The sequence below is a fragment of the Dromiciops gliroides genome, chromosome 1 (genome assembly GCF_019393635.1).
Source record: "Dromiciops gliroides isolate mDroGli1 chromosome 1, mDroGli1.pri, whole genome shotgun sequence".
Taxonomy (NCBI): domain Eukaryota; kingdom Metazoa; phylum Chordata; class Mammalia; order Microbiotheria; family Microbiotheriidae; genus Dromiciops; species Dromiciops gliroides.
In genome coordinates, this window is record NC_057861.1 from 366,775,719 (window position 1) to 366,803,077 (window position 27,359).

General features: G+C 35.2%; 1 pseudogene; it reads left to right on the forward strand.

Moving 5' to 3' along the window:
• The first annotated feature begins 14,959 nt into the window (after positions 1 to 14,959).
• Positions 14,960 to 15,569, forward strand: LOC122736584 (annotated as a pseudogene).
• Positions 15,570 to 27,359: the final 11,790 nt, after the last annotated feature.

Here is a 27,359-nt window from a genome sequence, read left to right on the forward strand (position 1 = left end):
ACATCCCCCCCAACATTCAATATTTTTCATTTTTTTATAAATGCTTTTCTGATAGGTGTGAGGTGACACCTCAGAGTTATTTTAATTTGAATTTCTCTGATCAACAGTGATCTAGAAAATTTTTACATATGATTTCTTTGTCTGAAAAGTGCCTGTTCATATCCTTTGACCATTTATCAATTGGAGAATGACTTGTATTTTTATACCTTTGACTTAATTCTCTAGGTAATTGAGAAATGAGGCCTTTATCAGAGATACTTGCTTCAAAATTCCTTCCCAGTTTTCTGTTTCCATTGTAATCTTGGTTACATTAGTTTTGTTTGTGCAAAACCTTTTTAATTTTATATAATAAAAATGATCTATTTAACATTTTGTTTTACTCTCTATATCTTCTTTGGTCTTAAATTCTTTCTCTTTCCATAAATCTGACAGATAAATGATTCCATACTCCCTTCTTTTGATTATGGTCTAAATGTTTAAATCACATGTCCATTGTGATCTTATTTTATTATACGGCATGATATCTTGTTCTATACTGTGATGAAATAATGGGATTTCATAGATACTCAAAGACCCACCTGGAGATTAATATAGACTGATTGAATCAAGTGAGAGTGATTGACTGCTGATTAGCCTACTTCAAGTTAACTAGATTGTAATCACACCTGGCTAGCCCTTAAGAAGGTATTGTTCTCAGAAGCTAGACTGTGAACTCAACTTGAGAACACCTTCAAATTCAATGGATTTGGATGGCGCCAACCAGTCAGCTTGAAGCAGTGTGTAAGGACTGCCTCTGTTCCAGACCTATAAAAAGCTTCCACAATCAGCTTGCTGGGGAGTTCCTGATTAAAGCAGGCTCCTGGAGGAGGACTTGAGGAAGAACTCAACCAGGCTGGAACTCTAGGCTAGGTAGGACGTCTTTTTCTTAACTTTCTGAACTCCTTGTGAATATCTGTATGATTTAATAAATGTTTAATGCCCAAAGACTGGTGCTGAATCTTCTAATTTAAGGCAATCACACAATATAGATTTTAAACATCACAATACCTAGGTTTTGTCATACTGCATACATTGTTTTTCTTTGTGGAAGCTATTAAGAGAAGACTTATAGAGAGAATGTAAGGATGTTGTTGACCTTGTCAGCAACAGGGGTACATGCAATTACATGTGGCTTAGATTATGGGGAACTATATTGATATAAATTGTGGTGACTAAACCCTGATGAGAGATGGCTTGGCACAGTTATTGTCTATGAATTGAGTATGACTTCCTTTTTTGGGCTCCATGAAATTTTCTTGTTTTATAATTGGAGGCATTTTCATGAGCCTTTAATATTCTTATATTAGTCTGTGCTGACTAGGTCAGGAAATGAACTCTCATCCCTTCTAGCATCTCTGCATTCTAGCAGTTTTTTTCTTCCTGTCAGCAAGTCTTACCACATCTAGTGTATTCTAATGGAGATTTTAATGGCCACACCTCCCATTTCACTTTGCAAGGTTCCAACCACCAAAACTCCTTTTAGGAAAAGAACATGGGGTTACTCCACTCTCCTTTGACTTCCTCACTGAAAGCAGCATAAAATCATGTTCATATGAAGGTAGTAACATGGATAGACCTGTATTTTTTTTTGTTTTGTTTTTTTTGTGAGGCAATTGGGGTTAAGTGACTTGCGCAGGGTCACACAGCTAGTAAGTGTTAAGTGTCTGAGGTCGGATTTGAACTCAGGTACTCCTGACGCCAGGGCCGGTGCTCTATCCACTGTGCCACCTAGCCGCCCCAATAGACCTGTATTTTAAGAACAGCACATGAGAGTTCTGTGGAGCATGAATTGGAGGGGACAGAGATTGCATGCAAGGAAAAAATTAAGACACAATTGTCTGAATATTTATTTTATTCTCTCTTTTTTTTGCAGGACAATGGGGGTTAAGTGACTTGCCCAGGGTCACACAGCTAGTCAAGTCTCAAGTGTCTGAGGCTGGATTTGAACTCAGGTACTCCTGAATCCAGGGCCGGTGATTTATCCACTGCACCACCTAGCCGCCCCCCTATTTATTTTATTCTTGTCTCCTCTGAGTACTAATTATTTCATTTTTCATACTTATGTCCATGGTATATAGTAGGCATTTTTAAAAGTCTTTAAAATTTTTTGAGGTGTTGGATGTTTTTATCAGTAACTTGAGTAAAGATATATTTAGCATGTTTATGAAGTTTGCATATGACAAAAACCTGGAAGGAATAGGTCACATAATATATGACAGCTTAAGAATCCATTCTAGATCTTACTAGGTTAGAAAATGAGGTGAAACCTAATAAAATTAAATGTTACAATAGTAAAAATATGAAGTTTTATATTGCACTTCCAAGGAGCAAACATATAAGCACAAGATAGAGAAAGCATAGTAAAGATAGAAATTTGTTTTAAAAAGATATAGAAATTTTAATATAAGATATACCTCTCTTGTCCATCTCTATAATGGTAAAGATATAGATTGTTCTGCGACAATCACAGAGGGGTCTCTCTTTTAGTCATTTCTAGAAAGATTCCGGTTAGAATTCTTATAAATAGGCTGATCTTTCACCTAGAAGATGGTCATCTACCTGAAAGACAGTGTGTCTTCAGAAAGGGCCAAGAAATGGTGGATATGGTGCTTATTGCCAGACAACCCCAAGAGAAAGTCCAGGAGCATTCATAGAACTGATCAAGACCAATTATGCTGTCAATCATGAGGGCTTATGGAAGGTTATATGAAATTTGGTTGCTCAGAGAAGTTCATCAGTATTGTATGTCAATTTTACTAGGGCATGCTTGTTCAGGTTTTGGATGATGGACAGTGCTCTCACACTTCCCCAGTCACCAGTGGAGTAGAACACGGTGGTGTGCTTGTTCCCATGTTTTTTACCATGATGTTTTCAAACATGTGGTCAAATGCTTTCAATGAAGATAAAAACAACATCAAGCTCTGCTACCATACTGATGGTAAATTCTTCAACTTGCAAAGGCTTCAAGCCAAGACTAAAGTGGAAAGAGTGTTTGTGCATGATTTTTTGTTTGCAGATGATTGTGCACTTAATGCAGCCTCTGAAGCTGAGATGCAACAAAGTATGGACCAATCCTCTGTTGCTTGTGATAATTTTGGCCTAACAATTTATAACAAAAAACCCAGGTGCTTCATCAACTAGTACCATATCCATCACACAAGGGACCATCATTTACAGCAAATGGAGAAGTTCTGAATACTGTGGATAAGTTCATTTACCTTGGCAGTATATTTTCCACAATGTACATATAGATTATAAGTTTGATGCAGACATTGTCAGAACTAGCTCAGCATTTTGGAGGCTATGAAATAAAGTGTGTAAGAGAAGAGGTATTAGACTGACTACCAAACTGGAGGTCTATAAAGATATTGAGCCATTGTGCTGACCTCATTGTTGTATGCCTATGAAACCTGGACAGTATATCAGCACCATGTCAGGAAACTGAATCACTGCCATTTGAATTGCCTTAGGAAGATTCTGAAGATCACCTGGCAATATAAGATACCAGATACCAATGTCCTCTCTTGAACTGAGCTGCCACAAATTCAAACTCTACTGAAGGGAGTGCATCTTCAATGGGCTGGTCACATTATTTGAATGTCAAATATATGGTTATCTAAAAGACTATTTTATGGATAACTTACAAAAGGCGAGTGCTCAAGTGGTGGTCAGAAAACGTGATATAAGGACACTCTCAAGATCTCTCATAGAGCCCAGCCATTCTGGGTGGTCCTATGCCAGTGTCTCCCACGTCATGCAATCAATTCCAAAATTCTTCAGAATTCAGTTCTGTGCTCTATGAGCAAAGAAAAATTGAATTAGCTCAAAAGAAATGTGAGATGAACAAATTTAAAGAATCCAACCCATGTGTTCATGGATTATTTGGGCCTGACCTGTGGTACAGCATTCTGGGCTCTTTTGGTCTTATTATCCCCAGCTGTACACATTGTAACTTGACTCTAACATAGTGAAATTATTTTGATCCTCTTTGAGAACAAAGGGAAACAACCAACCAATCAAGTGATGAAGGTGAAAATTCTAGGAATGATGGACAGTTGATGAAAAACCATGGAAACAGGCAATAGAGTCCTTTCTTTGTGAGTCACAGCAATAGTCTTCTATGGCTATAACACAGAGTTTGTAGAGGAGAGTGATATATAGGAAGACCAGTGTATCAGGAAGGGGATAGAATGTAAACATTTTGAATGCCCAATCAGACTTTGTATTTAATAATAGAGATAAGAGAAATACCTAAGTCACAATAGGGAGATAATTAAAAATAGAATAAATTGGGGCAGCTAGGTGGTGCAGTGGATATAGCGCCAGCCCTGGATTCAAGAGGACCCGAGTTCAAATCCGATGTCAGACACTTGACACTTACTAGCTGTGTGACCCTGGGCAAGTCACTTAACCCTCATTGCCTCCTCCCAAATAGAGTGAATTTAAAGAATATGCAAGTAATATAATCTTTTTAAAGAACTTAATGAAGTAGATGGAGAGAGAGGTAGGTTCAGATCTGGAATGAATAGAAGAATCCAGTATTTTTTTAGGGATGTTAGGATTTGAACATGTTTGTAGGTAGGAGGAAAAGTACCAATGGATACAGAGATAATCTAGAATATAAAGGGAAACAGCAAAGTGGTATGCACTATTTCTTGGAAAAGATAAGAGGGAATGCTACTAATGGTACATTCAAACTGATATTCTAACCATGTTTATACTTTTATACAGTTGCCTAGGATGCTAAAAGGTTAAGTGGCATTCCCAGTATCACACAGACAATATGTGTAAACAAGGAGGCTTAAGCACAGTTATTCTTTATTCTGAGGAAAATTCTGTAAAAGCAAGTCCATACTCACCTTTCACATTATTATCATTATTGCCTATTAACATTAGCACTAATGAAATTAACATAGCCATCAATCTATTTCTTAAATTGTCACCTATTGAAGTCATTCCCTCCTTTGAATTTAAGCTCAATATTTTTCATTCGTTTTGTTGCTCATTAATTTACAAACTTAAAGAATTCTTCAGCACATTTGCTTTTGCTTATGAGACTATAAGCTTCATAAAGGTTTCAGAGACTTTGGGATTTTTCTTTCCTATACAGCATAATTGGAGTGTAGTAAAATTTTAGATCTAATGTTAAATGTACAATCAGTGATTTCCAATTGATCCCAACCTTTAAGAACCTCATTTTAATTGAAGATTATTGTGTGTCTCTCTTTTTTGTATTTGCTAATACTTCCCAGTCACATACTTATTAGACATGTTATAAAGATTAATGAGAAAATATTTTTGAAATACTTTGCTTTGGAGAAAATTTCCATGCAAACAGAAATTATATTGAGTATGGTAACAGACACGGGGTCAAGAGGCTTCAGGCTGGAAATAATTTTTGACTTTGTAATGATTGGTTATGTGACAGATAACTCATTTTACCTTATCTTTTCTTCGTCTAAATAAGAATTGTGATTGTTTTACACTATTTCTGAGGACACTAAGAAAAGGAATGGCTTGCATGGAAAATACATTTTTTTTTTTTTGTGAGGCAGTTGGGGTTAAGTGATTTGCCCAGGGTCACAAGGCTAGTAAGTGTCAAGTGTCTGAGGCTGGATTTGAACTCAGGTCCTCCTGAATCCAGGGCCAGTGCTCTATTCACTGTGCCACCTAGATGCCCCTGGAAAATACATTTTAACTATCTGACAAAAATAAGTGTTGTGCCTGAGGGTGCAACACCATTCTTACTAGTTCACAGCATACTGTTGTTTGTTTGCTTGTTTTTTAAGTGATAAGGTACAGGTATGCTTTTTTTCAATTAAATTGTTATTGCCCCTACATGGATTTCTTCAATCTAGTGAAAATAACTTGAATGTTTAAAAAGCAGAGCTAGCGGAACTTCTCCTTTCCCCTTACTATTGAATATTATGTATCTTTACACATTAAGTTCTTTGTAAAATTCTCAAATGTGCAACTCTTAAGTGATCTTTCTGATTTTCATGTTTATACATAGATTTTTGTATCTCTCTCTCTCTACTTTTTTTTCCAGGGCAGTGGGGGTTAAGTGACTTGCCCAAGGTCACACAGCTAGTAAGTGTCAAGTGTCTGAGGCCGGATTTGAACTCAGGAACTCCTGAATCCAGGGCCAGTGCTTATCGACTGCACCACCTAACCACCCCTATATATTTTGAAATTAAAGATAAAGACTTTTTTTTTTTACTTATTTCATTTTCATTGATACCATCCACTGAAAACACTAAGGCTACTTCTTTGGTTGTTCAACACCACTAACATGAGAAAATAAAATCTTTTGAAAATGCATTATGGCCTATAAAAAAACAAAGAAAATATGATAATCATAACATTATTTGTATTTGGAGCACAATGTTTGTTTTATTCTTCATATGTTACATTCCAAGAGTATGTTGACCTTGATTCCCCAAAGGTTATTTGAGAAGAGGTTACATAAAGGATTTCAGTTCAGAATTGACAACAGACTTTGTCTTTTGAAAATCAGACAAAACTAAATTCAGAGAAATTTATCACAACAAAGATTACCTATTGGTTGTTGAAGGTTTTCATCAACCCTTGGTGAGGACATTTTAACTTATGAACATATTATCATTTGTCTTTTTTCCTTCCTTCCACACATCAACACTGGAAGAATAAAGGGATTGAAATTATTGGCCTCTTTTGAGATAGAATGTTAGAGTCATTAAAAGAGCATTGGGGGTAGCTAGGTGGTGCAGTGAATAGAGTACCGTCCCTGGAGGTTCAAATCTAGCCTCAGACATTTAACACTTACTAGCTGTGTGACCCTAGGTAAGTCACTTAACCCCAATTGCCTCACCAAAAAAAATTAAATAAAGGGAGCAATATATAAATATAATAAAAAAAAAAATAAGAGCATTGGAGGAACAACTTGGCGGCGCAGTGGATAGAGCACCAGCCTGGAGTCAAGAGGACCTGAGTTCAAATCTGGACTCAGACACTTAACACTTACTAGCAGTGTGACCCTGGGTAAGTCACTTAACCCCAATTGTCTCATAAAAACAAAACAAAAAGAACATTGGAATTTTCCATAAGGAATCAACATTTTTTTTTCTCATGATTAATTCTCAATAATCCAATGCTTAAATTTTTCACGTTCTTTACCCTTATCCTCCTTTCGCTTTCTTCACAAAATTGATTTTTGTTGGAGACTACAATACTTCATATTTCTTGTTATGTCAGAACTATTTCACATATATAAACAAACCAGTAAAAAGCCCTCTATTGTCACTTGAAATTAATACTAAATATTATGGGAAGTGATTCATTTAGCCCTTACTTCATGACTGGGAACTTGGTGTCCTTCTTCATAACAATGCAGCTTTCTCAAGGGATGAACTACTTAGGCAATAATATTCCAATTTTAATCATTCATTAAATATCACTTGAGATTTGGATTGTTTCCATGTAAAATAGAATAGTGCTAAAGAGGGCAATTCTGATCACCTACTGATCAGGCTGAATAGCTCAGTGCACAGTCTGGACCCAGCCAGGGACAGTGCTTCCAGTGCATGTCAGTGTCTTCAGCACCAGCAGCTTTTGAGGCTCCAATTATGGACTGGTGAGGGGGTTCAGCAGTAGGCCAGGGTGAAGTGGAGGTAGTATCTGCTGGAGTTGGAGCAAAGCACCCTGCATATGAACCAGTGGGCTGAATCAAGTAGTGGTGGCCTAGTGGAGGAAGGGCAAAAGCATGCCAAGCTTCCAACCATAGAGAATCAGAGTTCAATCAGACTTCTGTTTCTGGGTCAAAGAGAAAGCAGCTGTAATTACTCACAGGCCAGGCAGGCTGAGAAGAAGCCCAATTACCCCCTGGAACACACTGTAGCATGAACAATGTGTTCTGGAAGCAGTGCTACATTTTTAGAAGGAGCTAAAAGCAAAGAAATAGTAAGCCAGGATAAGTGGGCAGAGAAAGCAGAAGACCATCGAAAACTTATTTGGGGGAAAGTTAGACCACAATATATCCTCAGAAGAAGAACATAATAACAATGGCTCAAAGAAGGACTAACATACATACTCAAGTAGGTATAGTAATATATTTTTGCCCTGTGGGAGGAGAGGGAGATAAGGGTGGTGGGGGGAAGAGGGGACGGAGGGAAGGGCAGAGTGGGGGAGAGAGCAGTAAAAAGCAAAACACTTTTGAGGAAGGTAAAGATGTTCTGCATAACTGCACAAGTATGACATATTGAATTGCTTGATTTCATAGGGACAGTCGAGGAGGGAGGGAGGAAGAAAATTTGGAACACAGAATTAGCTCAAAGGCCTTTAACTGATCAGAGTGAGCTCATGGAGGGAATAACATTCACATCCAGTTGTTCAATAGAGTAATCTATTTAAACCTAAAGGAAAGTATGAGGGGAAGAGGATGAGGAAGGAAGGGTGAAAAAAAGGGAGTGCAGAACAGGGGAGGGGACAGTTAGAAGTAAAACACTTTTGAGGAAGAATAAGTTAAAATAAGATAGAAAATAGAGTAACTATCATGGGAAGAGAATAGGATGCAGGGAAATAGTTATGATGATTGATTACAATGGCAAAACATATGGTAGCTACCTTGCTGGGCTATTATGAAGAAAATTCTCTGTTAAGTTTAAGGTACTATATACAGGTTATGATGAACAGGATGCTTTCAGAAAATCCTGGAAAGACCTACATGAATTGAAGCAGAATGAAATGTACTGTATACAAAATAACAGCAATAGTGAAAGATGTTCTGCTGGGAAGCATGTGGTTATTTTCATTGAGGTAATGATCAAATATAACTCTGAAGGACTTATGAAAATGGCAACCCACTGGGGGCAGCTAGGTGGTGCAGTGGATAGAGCACTGTCCCTGGATTCAGGAGGACCTGAGTTCAAATCCAGCCTCAGACACTTAACACTTACTAGCTACATGACCCTGGGCAAGTCACTTAACTCCAATTGCCTCACCAAAAAACAAAAAACAAGAAAATAAAATGGCAACCCACTTAGAGAGAAAGAACTGATATTATTTGAAAACAGATGGAAATTTTTTTTTCCATTTTTTTTCTCCTCTTTGACAATTACTCAATCTGAAGTTTTGGGGTTTTTTGACTGTTTTCTCTCAGAACCTACCTAATGTGGGAATGCTTTCCATGACTACTCATGTATAACTTATTTTGAAATGTTTGAATTCTAGTGGGTGGGGGTGGGTATGGAGGAGGAAGAGAAGTTGGAACACAATTTTTTTTAAATTTGATGTTAAAATATGTTTTACATATATTTTGAAAAATAAAATTCTATTCAATTAAAAAAAAAGAAAAAAAAGAATAGTGCTTCTACTCGATAGCACATTGTGAGAACCAACTGACAAATGGCAAGAGACACCACTTAAGTATAGATAGATGATAGATAGATGGATGGATGGATAGATAGATTATATCTAGACTTGGTGGATAGACATAATCTATCTATCCATCTATCCATCTATATATCCATCTATTTATCTGAATCAGTGACAACTATTAGCTTAGTAGTTTGTGTTAAAAGTATCAAATGCAAAAGACAAGCTGGAGTATATGGTGAGTAGGAGAAAAGTTACCATGCACTCATTTCTTCAGGTCCTTTAAATTTAGCTCATACTCTGTACTTCTTTTTTTCAAAAGTGCACATCAGTTCACTTTCCTTTCCCCTTGAGAGTGAAGCTTTGGTATGTTTTAAGTGATACTTCCAATTTCAACCTACTTCCAAATAGCCTAAATGATGCCTATTTTAAAATGCAGATCATTCTCTTTTTTTATCCCTCTTAACAATCTGCCTCACTATAGACCCTGACTGTTATAATTGAGTTCTGAGTGTGACTCATTTTATTGAACTAAATTCAGGGAAAAAGCAGAAAGTGATTAAGATATTAGCTAAGATCCTTTAGGCTCACAAGTTAAATGCAAAGCTGAGTCATGGAAATGTTTATACATGTGTTAAAAGGAAATAAAGTTGTAGAAAAATAATGGGAGAAAAATTTAAAAGATAAACCAAACTCAGGTTAATATATATATAACATGTGTACCAAAATATCTAAAATTTCCTTTCTTGTTTTTAGGAAAATATATGAAATTTGCTTTTTCTTCTATTCATTTTCTTGTGTGGTTTAAACATGTTTATGTGATACTAGCAAATTTGGGGGTTAAAATATATGGAAATTTTAAAAAGGCGACAATATATAGGATAATATAAATATAAAGAAATTAATGGAAATGGATGCAATAGAATATTAGTAACCATTAGAATTAAAAGAATTGAAAAATTAAATACATAAGTGAATGATAAAGAGTAATGTAAACAAAAGCAGAATGAAAATATGAACTATGCTCTTCAGGATTACCTAAGGTGTTAAGGTCATTGTGGAGATTTCTGACAAAAAATTATCCAGTGAAGAAGGAAATGGCAAACCACGCAAATATATATCTATATCTATAACTATATCTATCTTTTTTTGTTTCTTGTTGTTGTTGTTGTTGTTGTTTTCTTTCTTTTTTTCTTTCTTTTTTTGTGGGGCAATGAGTTTTAAATCACTTTCCAGGGTCACACAGCTAGTAAGCGTGAGATGTCTGAAGCCAAATTTGAATTCAGGTCCTCTTGAATCCAAACCCAGTACTTTACCCACTAAAGTAATGCCCCCTCCAATATATATGGGTTTTTTTTGGTGTGGCAATTGGGGTTAAGTGACTTCCCAAAGCGTCACATAGCTAGTAAGTGTCAAGTGTCTGAGGCCGGATTTAAACTCATGTATTCCTGAATCCAAGGGCCAGTGCTCTACCCACTGTGCCACCTAGCTGTGAGCCCTCCAATATATTTTCCATGAAAATGCCATGGACAGTATTAAAATGATAAAATATATGACACCAGTTGATAAGATTTGCATGTCAGAAGATTTCCAACATGATCCTGGGGAAGAGCAGGGGATAACTACAAGTAGTTCCATTACTAATAAAATCATTTGTTTGAAGCCAAAAGGAAGCTTGATAGTAGCTGAGTCTGGTGATGAAAGAAAAGTCTGATACTTTAAAGGAACCTGGAATGTAAGATCTATGAAATAACATAAGGTAGGTGTGGTAAAACAGAAGATGGAAAGATTAACCATTGACATATTGAGTTTAAGGGAATTAAATGCATATGAATACAATTTCATTTAGATGATCATTACAAATACTTCTGTAGGCAAGATTCCCTTAGATTAACTGCAGTTGTACTTATAGTCAATACAAATCTGAGACATGCAGTATGTGGGTATAATCTCAAAAATGACAGAATTTAATCTGTTGAAGTCCAAGGCAAACTTTTCAACATCCCATTAATACAAGTCTGTCCTCCAAGCACTGTTTCTGAAAAGGGAAAAGCTGATCAGTTCTATGAAAACATCCCAACTGGAGAGAGAGAGAAGGAAGGGCAGGTAGAGAGATGGCACATTCATCATAGGGGAGTAAAATGCTAAAGGAAGAAATCAAAAGATAATTGTAATAACAGGCAAGTTTTGAATTGAAGTAAAAAAAATGAAGTATGGCAGAGCCTGACAGGGTCTTATAAAGATAACTTGTTGGTCATAAAAAAAACAGTTTCAATATCCCAAAAGGTGACTGTACACATAGACATCAGATGCTCAATATCAAAATTAGATTGATTATATACTTTCCAGGCAAAGGTGGAGAAGTTCAGTGTTGTTTGTTATTGAGTCATTTTTCAGTTATATTAAACTCTTCATTAATCCATTTGGAGATTTCTTGGCAAAGATACTGGGGTGGTTTGCTATTTCCTTTTCCAGCTCATTTTACATATGAGGAAATGAAGGCAAACTGGGTTAAGTAACTTAACCATGATTACACAGTAAATTAGTGTCTGAGGCCAGATTTGAACTCAGCCAGATGAGTCTTCCTGACACAAATGCCTGGCACTTTATCTATTATGCCATCTAGTGCCCATCAGACCATATAATTTAACCTAAATAACTCTCCTTATAAATATGAAACAGAAGTGATTAATATATTTTAAGGGATTCCTTCTGATAGAGTGGCTGAAAAACTGTGGACAGAAATTTGCAATATTGTACAGGAGGCAGCAGCAACAACAAAACAAAATTCAAAGAAAATGAAGGGTAAGAAAGCAAATGGCTAACTTTTCCTATATTTGCTTCTTATTACCAGCTATACTTTAAACTCCCTGGACTGAAGTTGTCTATCAAACAATTCTGTTTCCTCATTAATTTCTGACATGCTACCTTGTACACAATATATGCTACAAGATGTTCTGTAGGATAATGGTGTTTTAGAGCTTTAAAGTCCCTTGACCCTTTACAATCAAACAAACATCTTAACAGAAGCAAATCTACTTTAAAACCTGTCAAGTTGTGGTTAGTCAGCCTCTGACTAAAGATAACTGATAAAAAAAGATATCCTATGATGAGCAACTCACTGCCCCATTTCCCTTTTAGACAGCTCTATTAGGAAGTTTCTCCTTACATTAATCTCAATTCCACATATCTGAAACTTTCTTTCATTGCTTCCATTGGTCTAGATTTTTTATAAGGGAATAATAAAAATGGTGATACCCTCTTTTATGACTCTGCCTTTTAAATACTAGAAGATATGGATCATAGCTTTTCTTTTTCTCCTCTCTACAAATCTTTTTTCTAGGTAAGCAAATACACATGACAACAAATGATATTAACTTATCTTATTCAAATTTCACCATGCCCATTAGCAGCAATTATTTTATATTGGTCCTTTGTATTTTAAGCTAAAGAATTAGATACTTTAATATTCTTGGATGTTGTCCTTCTATATATTACAGGGACACCTAATCTGCTATAAGGCTATCTCCTTTTGGTTGACTATAGCTCTTCGATAAAAATTATTTGTCCAGGGGCAGCTAGGTGGCGCAGTGGATAGAGCACCAGCCCTGGAGTCAGCAGTACCTGAGTTCAAATCTGGCCTCAGACACTTAACACTTACTAGCTGTGTGACCCTGGGCAAGTCACTTAACCCCAATTGCCTCACTAAAAACAAAAAAACAAAAAAACAAAAAAATTATTTGTCCATCTCACTTGATCATTACATCTAATACTGAACTGCAAATCTATCATATATACTGTGTCTAAAAGAGCATTAATTCAAAGTGCTCAATGTATAAATAACTTTTGAGAAGCAATTGAACTGTCCATATTAAATGTGACGAAAGTATGATGATTGACCACTTGGTCCCTTTTGAATAAGTGAGTATCAATCAATTAAACCTTTCTCAGATCAATTATGCTTTTAAAACATTTTATTTATCATTGATATTATTGAGTACCAATAGATTCAGGATATTGTAGAGAAAATGACCATAAAATTATCATTAGTGGCTATATCTACTTGAAGTAATGGTTGACCATGGCATAGAGAATCTTGTAATTGATAATATAAGAAATGCCAAAGAAGTGTGAAAAAGATGAAGAAATTAGCCAAATAAAATAACTGAATCACCCAAAAGGCTGATCTGGGTTTAGTATCTGTATAAACAAGGAACAGAATAAGTGTACAGTGAGCAAAGGCAATGCTGAAATGGGAAATAAGAGATCAGGAAAACAATTTTTTTCACTTGTCCATTTTTTCCCAGAGAAGCAACCCTAAGCATACAGTTTGAACAAACAATTTGCCTAATGAACTCACTTACTTAATGATTCACTTACTATTATATAGTATTCTCAGTTTTCCTTTTGGAACTAAAAAGAGGATGAGCAAAACAAAATCATAGGAACAAAAACAACAAAAAAGAAATCCTTGTATCTTCTTTTTTTCATATCCATCCTTGACAGTCTTAATATCCTAGCATTAAAGACAACCAAGTTCTAGCCTTGGTTCAAAATTTACCCAACCTGTAAAATTGAGCTTTTTAAAATTTTTTAATTATTTTTTTTTTTTTGGTGAGGCAATTCGGGTTATGACTTGCCCAGGGTCACACAGCTAGTAAGTGTTCAGTGTCTGAGGTTCAGATTTGAACTCAGGTCCTCCTGAGTCCAGGGCTGGTGCTTTATCCAATGCACCACCTAGCTGCCCCAAAATTGAACTTTTAAATTTGAATTTCTGCCCCCCGATTTTTCACTTCTCATATTCCTTGCACACCTATACTTCACACACATAGTGAAGTCTAGGGAACATTGATTCCTCTCTACTCTGTCTTTTAATAGAACCAGTTCAGTGTTTGGAAGGCTGCAAATGAAAGTGTGGGGAAAAAAGAGTTAATAATTTTCCTACCAAACTGAAAGTCTATGGAGTCATTGTGCTGATCTCGTTTATGTATTCCTGTGAAACCTGGCCATTATACTATTTCCATTCCAGGGAATGGAAATGAATCACTTCTATTTAAATTATCTTAAGAATATTTTGAAGATTACCATGGAAGATAAGGTACCAGACACTGAGATGCTTTCTCAAGCAGAACTGCCAGGCATTCAAACTCTACTGCAGAGAGCACAATTCTAATGAACTGGCCACCTTATTTACATGTGAAATATGTTTTCCTAAAAGAGTATTTTAGGTATAGATTTAGACTCTCTGCAAGGAAGAGGACGTAAAATTTTCAAATTTCGCTTGAAGCAAACTTGGTGATTATAATTACAAAAAATTCACCTTTGTTTCATTATTCTTTTTGTTTGCATCGCTGTAAACCTTATATAAAAAATTGCCATATTTTCCTTTTCCTTTTTGTTTTTATTTACATTGTTATAAATGTGAAGACTCTGGTTCCATTTCTTTAATTCAATATAAGTTTTTCTTCCTATGCTTCCACAAATTATTAATTAAAGTCTTTTCACTTTCCATTCGGCTGTAGTGCCCGTGAAGAGGGCTCTAAGCAGCCATGGCACCAACTGAAATGTCATGATTCTAATGCCCCATTTCCACAAAGACTGGCAAAGATGAGCTGCTACATAGTTTAACCAGTCAGCCAAGATCAAGAGACAAAAGGCCCATCAAGCAAAAGCCCATTGATTTGCTCCTTGCCCTCTTTCTGGTCCTATCCAGCCCATTGTGAGGTGTTCTACTGTCTAATACCACACCAAACTACATGCTGGTAAGAGGATTAAGCTTGGAAGAGTTTTGGGTTGATGGAATCCAGAAAAAAGTGGCATGGACCATTGGTATCTCTGTGGACCCTTGTCACCGAAAAAGTCTACAGAGTCTCTCCAGGCAAATGTGCAGTGGCTGAAAGAATATAGGTCCAAACTGATCCTCTTCCAAGGAAACCATCTGTACCCAATAAGGGAGACAGTTTTGCTGAAGAGTTAAAATTGGCAACTCAGCGTACAGGACCAGTTATGCCAATCAGAAATGTCTACAAGAAAGAGAAAGATCATGTAATTACTGAAGATGAGAAGAATTTCAAGGCTTTGCTAGTCTTCTAATAGCCTAGGCCAATGCCCATATCTTTGGCATCCAGGCAAAATCAGCCAAGGAGGCTGCACAGCAGGATGTGGAGAAGAAAAAGTAAACAGCCTTTGAGAACTTTCAATAAAATAATACAAAATTTAAAAAAATAGTATTTTCATATAGCATAGATAATTCCATTATATGACTACTATTATTTGTGTGGCAATTTTACAATCAAAGGGATTATATTAGTTTTTAGGTCTTTGTCACAACAAAAATTGTTGCTATTAATATTTTGGCACATGTGGAATGTTTCTTGCACTGAACAGTTATGGCATATGTCCTTTTGTGATATATCTAAAGCAAACATTATGAATATTTGAACATTTTATTCCTCCCATCTTGTTTTTTTAAGTTAAAAAAACTTATATTTGTACCAGGTCCACTTCTACCAACATTATATTAATGTACTCTATCTCCCTAAAAGTTATCCAATACAGACTAGTCACATGTTTGCCACTTTTCTAGTTATGAAGTGATAGAAGAGTTATTTTGATTTATATTTATCTTACTCTTAGTGATATATAATATTATTTCACATAGTTGTTAATAGTTTGCATGTTATCTGAACAAGTTTTTTTAATAGAATATGAGCACTTACCTGAGGAAAGAGTTAACAGGAAAATGGGAAAGACAGAGAGGGAAAGGGAGAGAGAATCAGAGACTGAGAGACAGAAACAGGGAGAGACAGAGAAAGAGGAAGAAGAAGGAGGAGGAAAGTGGCAGGAAGAAGAGAAGGAGAAGAAGAAGGAGGAGGAAAAGGGGGAAGAGAAGGTGGGGAGGAAAGAGAAGCAGATGAAAAAAGAAGAGGAGGAGGAGGAAGAAGAGGGGGAAGAAGAGGAGGACAAAGAGAAGAAGAGATAATACAATGAGGTCCAGTAATTATCAGGGAATTATCAGGGAAACTTCTAGCTCAATAATATGATAGAAATTCATCAGAAAATATGCAAAATTATATAATTGTTAATAGTACCAAAGACTACATGGAGACCTTTTTAATTACTGATTGGATATGGATTACCATTAATTAAATATAATACACCCTGAGTGATTTCCCATATAACAACTCAAAAAGAGTACCCCATTCAAGAATCTATCAAATAATTTTTCTCTGAGAAGTATTGACAGATGTGTTTTGATATTGAACAACCAGATCTTGAATGTTAATCTGAAACATTTATATGTGATTAGATATAAATAAAGAAACATTTTGTATTGTTATGAAAAGGAATGGTGAAAAAGATATTTGAATAAAAGACAAAACAAAACAAAATAAAACTATACTGTCATTTGATTCTAAGATGGACTTGCATAGGGTAAATTGGTATCAGGGAAAATAGCTTAGCTTCCACAAAGAAAGGGTGAGGTGGTAAGGATTGATATTGAGTAAAGACTGATTAAATGAAGAGGATATTAATAGAACAATTCTGCAGACCATATGGATTATTGTGACTGATAAAATATGAAGGAGAAACATGCATTCAAATATAACTCCAAAATTCTTAATTTTGAGGTTTAGGAGATAGTCACAAAAAGAATTTGTAAAAATAGAAAGAAACTAATGCTTAGAAGTTGATGCAGAAATCTACAACTAAGAAACTATCTAACAAATGTCCATCATCTTTCAAATCTTATCAGAATCATTGTCCTTCTTTTACCTTCATGTTCTTACATTTCCCCCATCCTCCACTAATAACTAGAATATTCAGTTTTGTACTACATTTTGAGACAAGTCCTATATCAAAAATGTTAGGCAAAATGAAATTACATTGTCTTTGATAATCCTGTGCCATGTATAAATCACTTGCCACTCTTGATGTTCTCTAAGTTTGTGCTCATTTCTGTCAAGTTGAAACATAGAAAGCAAGGTATATGCCAAATTATCATAGAACAATGAGTTATCTGAATTTCATTTTGACATCAGTCAACATTTATCTGGCACTTCTATCTGTAAATCAATATCAAATTACAATAAGTTTTCTCTTTCAATAATTTACCTACAGAAGTATGAAATCTTTACTATGAGATGTTTGCTAAATAAAAATAATTAGCTGTCAAATGTGAGTTGTATTTTTCCTCCCATATTTCTCTAGGGACACATACTGAATTATAAGTGGTAAATAATATACCTGTAGAACATACCATTTTTTCTGTTTCTCATGAAAATAATTATATATATATAGTTTAAATCATAAAAGTATTTTATTATTTTACAGTTACATGTTAAGATTATTTTCAACATTTGTTTTCAGAAGATTTTTAGTTCCAAATTTTTCTCCCTCCCTCCTTTCCCTTCCCTCCCCATGACAGAAAGCAATGTAATATTGGATATATATATGTGTGTGTGTGTGTGTATGTATGTGTATATATATATATATATATATATATATATATATATATATATATATATATATATATACACATACATACAATCACAGTAAATGTATTTCTGCATTAATCATGTTGTGAAAGAAGAATCAAAACAATAGGGAAAAAACCCTCAAAACAAAAGTAGAAACAATATGGTTCAATCTGCTTTCAGATTCTATAGTTCATTTTTTTCTGATTGTGGAGAAAATTTTCCATCATAAGTCCTTTGGACCTGTCTTGGATCATTCTATTGCTAAAAAGAGTTAAGTCTGTCACAGTTGATCATCACACGATGTTGCTGATACTGTGTACAATGTTCTCCTGTTTGTGCTATTTCACTCAGCATCAGTCCGCTTGTCTTTCTAGGTTTTTCTGAAAACCCCTGCTCATCATTTCTTATAGCACAATATTATTCCATTATATTCATATACCACAACTTGTTCAGCCATACCCCAATTGATGTGCATTCCCTCAATTTCTAATTATTGCCACCACAAAGAGAGCTGCTATAAAATTTTTGTACATGTGGTTCCTTTTTCATTTTTTATGATCTCTTTTTGATACAGACCTAGTAGTAGTATTACTGGATCAAAGGGTATGCACCCTTTGGGCATAGTTCCAAACTGCTCTCAAGAATGGCTGGATCAGTTCACAACTCCACCAATGCATTAGTTTTCTGATTTTTCCACAGCTTCTCCAACATTTATTATTTTCCTTGTTTTCTCATACTATCTCATATAAACGAAACAAGAAAAAGCTTATACAGTGGAGGGGAAGATGAGGGAAGTGCTGTGGACTGAGTGAACCTTGATCTCATCAGAAATGGCTCAAGGATGGAATAACATACATATTCAATTTGGTATACTAAACTATCTTACCCTGCATGAAAATAGGAGGGGAAGAGGATAAGGTGGAGGTGTGATTGAAGGGAGGAGAGATTGTGGGAGGGAGCAGTCAGAAGCAAAAAAACTTTTCAAGAGCAGCAGAGTGAAATAAGCTAGAAAAGGATGTAGGAAAATACAGTTAGAAATAGTGAAAATAATTGAAGAAAGTTTGTATGACAGGCCTCATTTCTCAATAACATAGAGAACTGAGTCAAATTTGTTAAAATAATAACCATTCCCTAATTGATAGATGTTCAAAAGATATGAAGTTCTCAGATGAAATAATCAAAGCTAGCTATAATCATATGAAAATGCTCTAACTCACTATTGATTGGAGAGATACAGATCATAACAATTGTGGGGTACTACCTCATATCTATTGGATTGGATAATAGGACAGTAGAGGGGGATGACAAATGTTGTAGGGGATATAGGGGAAATGAGACATTAATGAACTCTTGGTGAAGTTGTAAACTAATTCAAACATTCTGTAGAGCAATTTGGACCTATGGCCAAAGGGCTATGGCACCATACGTGCTTTTTTTGAATTAGTAGTACCACTACTAGATCGGTATTCAAAAAGAGACAAAAAACAAACAAACAAAAATGATTGATTTGAGAAGATGCCCATCAATTGGAGAGTGGCTAAACAAATTGTGGAATGAGATTATGATGGAACACTATTGGCCTATAAGAAATGATGAGCAGGATGCTATCAGAAAAACCTGGAAAGACATACATGAGCTGAAGTCAAGTGAAATGTACTGTGTACAAAGTAACAGCAATATTTTAAGATGATCAGCTGTGAATATCTCAGCTATTTTCAGCAATACAATGATCCAAGACAAATCTGAAGGACTTATGAAAATGCAATCCATCTCCAGAAAAAGAAGGGATGGTATCTGAATACAGATTGGAGCATGATTTTTTTGGTTCCTATTTCTTGTTTTTGTTGTTGTTGTTGTTGTTGTTGTTATTGTTGTTTTGTTTGTTTTGTTTTTATGTTTTCTTTCACAACCTGACTAATGTAGAAATGTTTTGCATTACTACACATGTATAACTTAAAAAATAAGAAAATAGAAATATAAATAGCACTTTTGAAGGCATTACTACTATCAGTCTTATTGTTCTTCAAAATCATTTTCTAGATTTTCTTCCAGATGGCGTCTGCTAATGAAGGATATTCTCTCAAGCTTTGCCCTGACTTCTATTCTCTTTTTCCTTACATATTATTGTACTTTGCTATCTTATCAGCTTCCATGGATTCAATTATTATTCATATACTCCTGAATACTTTTTCCAGGTATATAAGTATTATTTGACCTCCAGTTATACATATCTACATTCATATTAGACATCCAGAACTGGATATCTTGTAGACTTGTTAACCTTAAAATGTCAAAACTGAATTCATTACCTTCTCACCAAAATTTCTGTTTTCTGCCTTATTACTTTTGAGGGTACCACCAGTTCCCCAGTCAACCAGACTTATAATCTAAGTTATATCCTCTATTCATCATACTATTTCTTTGTCTGTATTCAGTCAGTTACCAAACCTTGTAAATTCTTCCTCCATAACATTTCTTATACATACTGCCTTCTAGCATACTGTTCCAGGTCCTCATCATCTCACTTCTGGACCACTGCAGTAATCTTCTATTCAGTCTTCCTGCCACAAGTCCATTGTAAATCGATGTGATGCTTTTTAATGTTGTTGTTGTTGTTGTTGTTGTTTTTCCCCTGAAAATTGACTTAGGATCATTCAATTAAATATTTTAACTTTAAAAAATTATTTTATTTAAATTATTTCTCATCCTATTATACCTCTCCTATAGCTTCTCAATATTCATGCCATTAATTTAAATTGTAAAATTAAATTAATTTATCAAAATAATTTCTAATAGTTTCCTTTTGCCTTCATTTGCTATTTCTTTTTTTTTTACATTTTTGATACAGAAATTTATTTCTCAAAATAAAACAGTATAAAAATCTGAAAAAATGTCAAAATATAGATTTGAAAAATCAAAGTGATTTTTTAAAAAAATAGCAGAAATGCATAATTGATAAAAACATTGGGAAATTTTTAAAAAGTATAATAAAGCAAGGTGTATAAAATGGAAAAGACAGTAAAGAATGAATGGAAAAGAGAATACACACTTCAGAAGAGACACTAGAAATATGAAAATAACTTTAAAAAAAGAGAAGGAAAGATAAATATTCATATACATGTCCACAAGCTTATATACATGCACATATATTTATATGCATAGATATGATTAGATAGTGTTGATGTATATTGCTATATGATCATAATTGTCATTTGGTTTATTAACAAATTATCATTATTTGACACAAACATACACAAACACATACTTATGCCATAGTTATAGTTATATATCTATATGTGTATTTTGATCATATACATAACTAATCAGACAAACTGAACTAATTATGATAATCCCTTAATGTAATATCTAAGAATTATCATAAAGATTTCTTTTTTTTCTTTTCTTTTCTTTTTTGGTGAAGCAATTGGGGTTAAGTGACTTGCTTAGGGTCACACAACTAGTAAGTGTTAAGTGTCTGAGGCCAGCTTTGAACTCAGGTCCTCCTGAATCTAGGGCCAGTGCTCTATCCATGGCACCACCTAGATGCCCCATAAAGATTTATAAATACAATATTATTATACAAAATAAAAAAGGAAAACTCTTAGACCCCTGAGGAACAGAATACAAATTTAAAATAGAAAGAATAGAGTTGTCATTTTTGACAGAAAGAACAAAATACATCTCTCAATCAAAGGACAGTTGCAATCCATAGCTTTCATATAAAAGAAAAAAAGTACTACAAGAATACAAGAAAAAGAAGTTCAAGTACTCAGGTGACAAAATAAGTAATATAAATAATTTTGTTGTTTCTGTTATAAAGGAGAAGATGACTTCCATTACAATAATTCATAAGAAAAAATATATATATATATAAATAAACGCACAAATGAACCAATAAATATATGAATGAAGATTTCCAATCAAAGGTGCCCTATTCAATAAAAGTAATTATAATCCTATGAAAGAAAGTAGATTTTTAATAGAACAGAGGGTTTCCAAGCATTCCTAATGAACACACCAGAACTGAAGAGACATGATAATGAGGCCACCAAGGTAATCAAAGAAAGGTTTTTATATTTATTTCATTCAAATGCAATATATGTGCATGAAATTTTTATATGTCAATACAATACTAAGAAATAAGAAACCATTCTCAGAACCATTAGATCATTAATGGTAATGGAATAAATTAAAACAACAACAATAAACACAAGACTTATGGGTAGTTTTATATATATATATATATATATATATATATATATATATATATATATATATATTTTATGAGGCAATTGGGATTAAGTGACTTGCCCAGGGTCACACAGCTAGTAAGTGTTAAGTGTCTGAGGTCGGATTTGAACTCAGGTCCTCCTGAATCCAGGGCTGGTGCTCTATCCTCTGTGCCACCTACCTGCCCCGTAATCTTTTATTTTTTTTAAAAACAAAAAATAAAAGAGTCAAAAGAATCTACTTTAGATAAAAGGGAAAATGGAAAGAGAAATCATGATCACATAGTAGTTTCATAAAATGAAGGATATGTAATTGTTCCAGAAGGGATTCAGAAGAACAGGCATCCAATAAATCTCCCTATCATTCAGAATGATAATACAAGCTTGAACACAATTACAATCAGGTGTATGCCCAGAAACACAAATTACGAATCTAAACTTAAACAAAAATTCATCTTTATATAAATACTTAAACTGAAAAAGAAAATATGAGTATTAGGACAAAGGATGGGGAGAGAGTGGTTGAAGAAAAAGGGCCAAATATGTTAAAAAAGATATAAGAAAAATGTATCTATGTGGTTTGTTCTAATTTATAGGAAGTCTTTTATTTGTTTGTTTTTGGTGAGGCAACTGGGGTTAAGTGACTTGCCCAGGGTCACACAGTTAGTAAGTGTCAAGTGTCTGAGACTGGATTTGAACTCAGGTGCTCCTGAGTCCAGGGCCTTTGCTCTATCCTCTGTACCACCTAGCTGCCCCTTGTCTTTGTTTGTTTGTTTTTAATTTTTCTAGTCTGCTTCCTGACTTAAGCCAATGTCAGGCATAGTACCTGCACATTCTTGCTTTAAATGGCTGGGTTGGTACTATTGCTGCTCTCTTTGAATATTAAATGTTGTTTTAGTCCAGGATATCACATCTTTTGAAGTTAAGGACATGCAAGCTTTCAATAGTTCCAAAACTGTCAAATATAGGTGAAAGCCTGATTATTATCCTTGTGGTTTGAGCTCATTGCTCTATCACTGCTAATTGTGGAGAGAACATTTTCAAGTTTGTTTTTGAGGATAGAAGTCAGTGATTTGGAAGTAAATCAGACATAAGTATAGTGGAGAGTGGTATAGACAGTTATAGACTGGTATAGACAGATGGAATAATTACAGGATCTATACCAAATCCTTTGCAGAGTATGAAGTAGAGACAGCATTAAAAAATACTCAGTAAGATCCTCCAAATATATAGCATGATAGTTGGTGATAGATAACAGTGAGAAAAAAGGTGGGTCTGAGGAGAATGTACATATATATATTGAAATATATATATGAAGTGGGGCAGCTAGGTGGCACAACTAGATAAAGCACTGGCCCTGGATTCAGGAGGACCTGAGTTCAAATCCAGCCTCAGACACTTGACACTTACTAGCTGTGTGGGCCTGGGCAAGTCACTTGACCCTCATTGTCCCACAAAACAACAACAACAAATAATAAGGAATAAATCTGACTGACTCTGGATTAATAAAAATAGAGGACAACAAAGACTAGTTGGTTCCTGAGAATGTTTGTCTAAATATCATAAACAATATAAAAAAAGATTTATATGGTAGGAATATAACAAAAAAGGGAGGGAAAGAAAAAGAAATAAAAAGGGGAAATTTTTATTCCCTTTTAAAAAGAAAATGATAGGTTACAGATATTATTTTATGGGGAGAAAAAGAGAACTAGTCAAAAGACCTGGGTATTATTTGTGCTTTTGCTGTTTAATATCTCTTTGAATTTGGATAAATCATATATTCTCAGAATTGTTCTCTCATCTATAAAATGAGGAGTATGGATAAGGTGATCTCTAATGTTTCTTCCAAATCTGAATCTTTGATACTATCATTCTGATAGTATATTTGATAATGCTCATTTCAGGGAAGAAAAATAATCATGGAGAGGAAGAGTGATTGGTTTTGAACAGAGAAGATTAACTCCAAGGATGAGAGTCTGGAGGAAAGAGAGCACATATCCATTTGTAGGGGTCAGTTACTGCACTCATAGCTTACCATTCATCTATATTTGAAACAGAAACTGAATCAGTGAGGATCTGATTTACACAAATTTACTTCCAGACCTATTATTAAGAACATCAACCATAAAATTATATATATATATATATATATATATATATATATATATATATATATATATATATATATATATATATATATATATATACGCACAAATACACACATACGCACAAATCTCCACCTTCTCCTTTCTCTTTTTTTCATACTTAATTCAAACTGTCCTTTTTCCCTACTCCCCCCTTCCCCTATCATTCCACAACTTTGGGGCATGGAGAGACAGTTAGAGACAAAGTATTAAGATCATTAAATATGCCACATTTCTTTGTGTGGACATTTGTAAAGAAAAAAGGAAATGTTGGGGGGACTTGTGACATGGACAGGGTGGGGGCTAGCTCACCCAAAAAAATTGGAGGCTCATCACAAATCTTGTAAAAGAAAAAAGATTTATTGGGAGAGAGGAATATATGGTTGGGAGACAGAATCACTAAAAGAGTTCAAAGGGACTTAGTACTGTGATAAAATAATGGAATTTAGCAGACACCTAGGGGTCCCACCTTATTGATTTAGTATTGTTTGAATTGGGTGAGAATGAGAACCTGACTAAGTACCTACTTAGGGATGATTACATTGTAGCCACAATGGGCTGGCCCTGAGTGACGTGTTAGTGTACTACTGATGTCAGCAGGGGACCACTCTTAGTCAACCAACTTGAAGGACCTCCCCTTTCTGGGAGGGAGAGAGAAAGTAAGAGGGAGAACACTGGCTCTGAGAGTCTCTCTTGCCCTTTGGTGAACTTCAGGAATGTATCAGAGAGGGACTGCACAGCTTATTCCCATTAAAACTATGGACTCCCAGGCGGTGAATTATTAGATTCAAGGCCAGCTTTTTGAGCTGGCTGAACTGGAAGCAAGTTTGGGGTTTTAGTCAGACTTTCCTAGACCACGGAGCTTATCTGTTTTTCTCTTCCCCGGTTTCCTTGTCCCTGGCTTTATTAACTTCACATTTGTTGTAAATTTTATTCCTATTAATAAAACCTGGTTTGTTTGTGGAAAAGAGGCTGTTAATCTCCTTTCTTATTAGCCTGGGAGAAATAACTAAAAAAGGCAGTTTGCAAGGGAGGACACTTTGGACCTAGATGTCTCTCATTATTTTCTGAACTCCAATATTATGGCTAGCTACCCAATTAACTCTCCCCATAATAAATTTGGCCCTTACAGTCCCAAATTAGCTCAAGATGCCATTGTAATTTTGGATGAGTGCAATGGAGAGTGCATGGACCCAATCAATCTTTGTTTCCTTGCAGAGTTTGGTAAGGGTCTTCTTCACTGTCTGGTTATGTTCTACTTTTCCTGAGGAGTAGGGATGCCAGAAGGAATGAAGATAATAGTTTATACCCAATGTTTTAAAAATCATATGAATAATCTGAAAAGTCAAGGCAGGACCATTATCACTGGGGAGTGATTTGGGAAGGCCAAACCTAGGAATTATTTCATTGAGAAAGAATTTGTGTCCTATGCTTTTTCTGTTCGGCTGGCAAAGGATTCTACCCATTTATAAAAGGTATCTACAAAGACTAAAAGAACTCTATACCTTTTGCAGAATGGTAGGTGAGTAAAATGTATCTGACAATCTTCCCCTGGTATTTCCCCTGGGCTTTGAATTGACCTAAGGGGGTGGGGTGGTTTAGGGTCCTGTTGGCATTAGTTTGAAGGCACAGGGCACAGGAATTGCAGATATCCCAGATGGTCTTAGAGATGTCATTGCCTGTAAAGAGAGACTTTAGTGAAGTGGTTAGAGCTTCCTTGTCCAGGTGAGTGGAATTGTGGAGGCCCATTGCAACTTTCCACATTATAGTCCTGGGGAAAAGTAGCAAACCAGAAGGATAGTGCTAACATCCTGTATTTTGGGGGACAAAACCTTGAATTTTAGCTTGTTTGGTCACTTTGGTATAGGAAGTGTAAATACCTTAGGGCACAGTAAAGTTCAGGAATCCAGGGCTAAGGTAAACAGGTGAATGGACCTGGCATCTGATTTAACAGCAAGTTTTGCCCTGTGATTCCTTTATTCCATGGAGGGGTTGATAACATGGTGCCTTCAGCTGTGTATAATGAAGCCCTGACTGGGAAGATTTACTGCCTCAGGTAGGTCCAGAATATCCTTTCCATGCTTCACAGGAAAATTCTTTGAAGTCAATAGTCCTCTATATCTCCACATCCACATTCACATCCACTTCTATATCTTTATCTATATCATCTATGTCTATATCTATATCTACATATCTATAGCCATATTCATATCTATATATCTATATCTATATTTATATTTAGAGTCCATATAATGTATGTGTGTATATGTGTATACACACACACATTTATGTTAGCAGTTTTGTCTTTAGCCAGTTCCCGGGCTACAGTGAGAGCAATAAGTTCAGCTTTTTGGGATAACGTTCTTGGTGGGATCCCTTTGGCTTCAGTGGTAGCAGTGTTTCAGACCACTGAATCCCGCCTTCTGTAAGCTGTACTCAGTAAAGAAAGGACTATCTGAGTACCAGAGTATATCAGGGTTCAAAATTGGGTTATCATTAAGGTCTGACCTTTTAGCAAAGTATGATCCATCAATTCTTCACAGTCCTGTGGAGAGGAATCTCTTGGAAGATGTAGTAGGGTAGCAGGGTTCAGTGTACTACACACCTTTAAAGTAAGGTCAGGGGTATTTAATAGGAGGACCTGATATTTGGTTAGGCAATCACCAGTGATCTATGTCTGGCCTCTAGTTTCCAAGATGCTGAGACCACAGTGAGGAGAAAGGACTTCTAGATGTGAGGGCCAAAATTAGATATACTGAGCATTATTTGGGTGACTCACCTTAATATTAGGGTGCCAGAAATATGAAGGACCTTTTTAGGTTTAATCTCCCCTCTGAACTATTCTTTTTAGATATTTCTCCCAGGCCAATAAGAAAGGAGCCTCTAAGCTTTAGTTCACAAAAGGATCAGATTTTATTACTTGGGAATTAATTAAACAACAAAGGTGAAACGAATAAAAATAAAAGATAAGGAAATGGGATAATAGAAATACAGATAGATGCTCTTAACTCTAAACTTAACCTAAGCTGGTTCAAAGGAATTTAGAATTTTCAGTAGGTAACTCACTAACCTGAACAGACCACCAGTCTAAGGTTGCTCACGCGCCACCACGACCT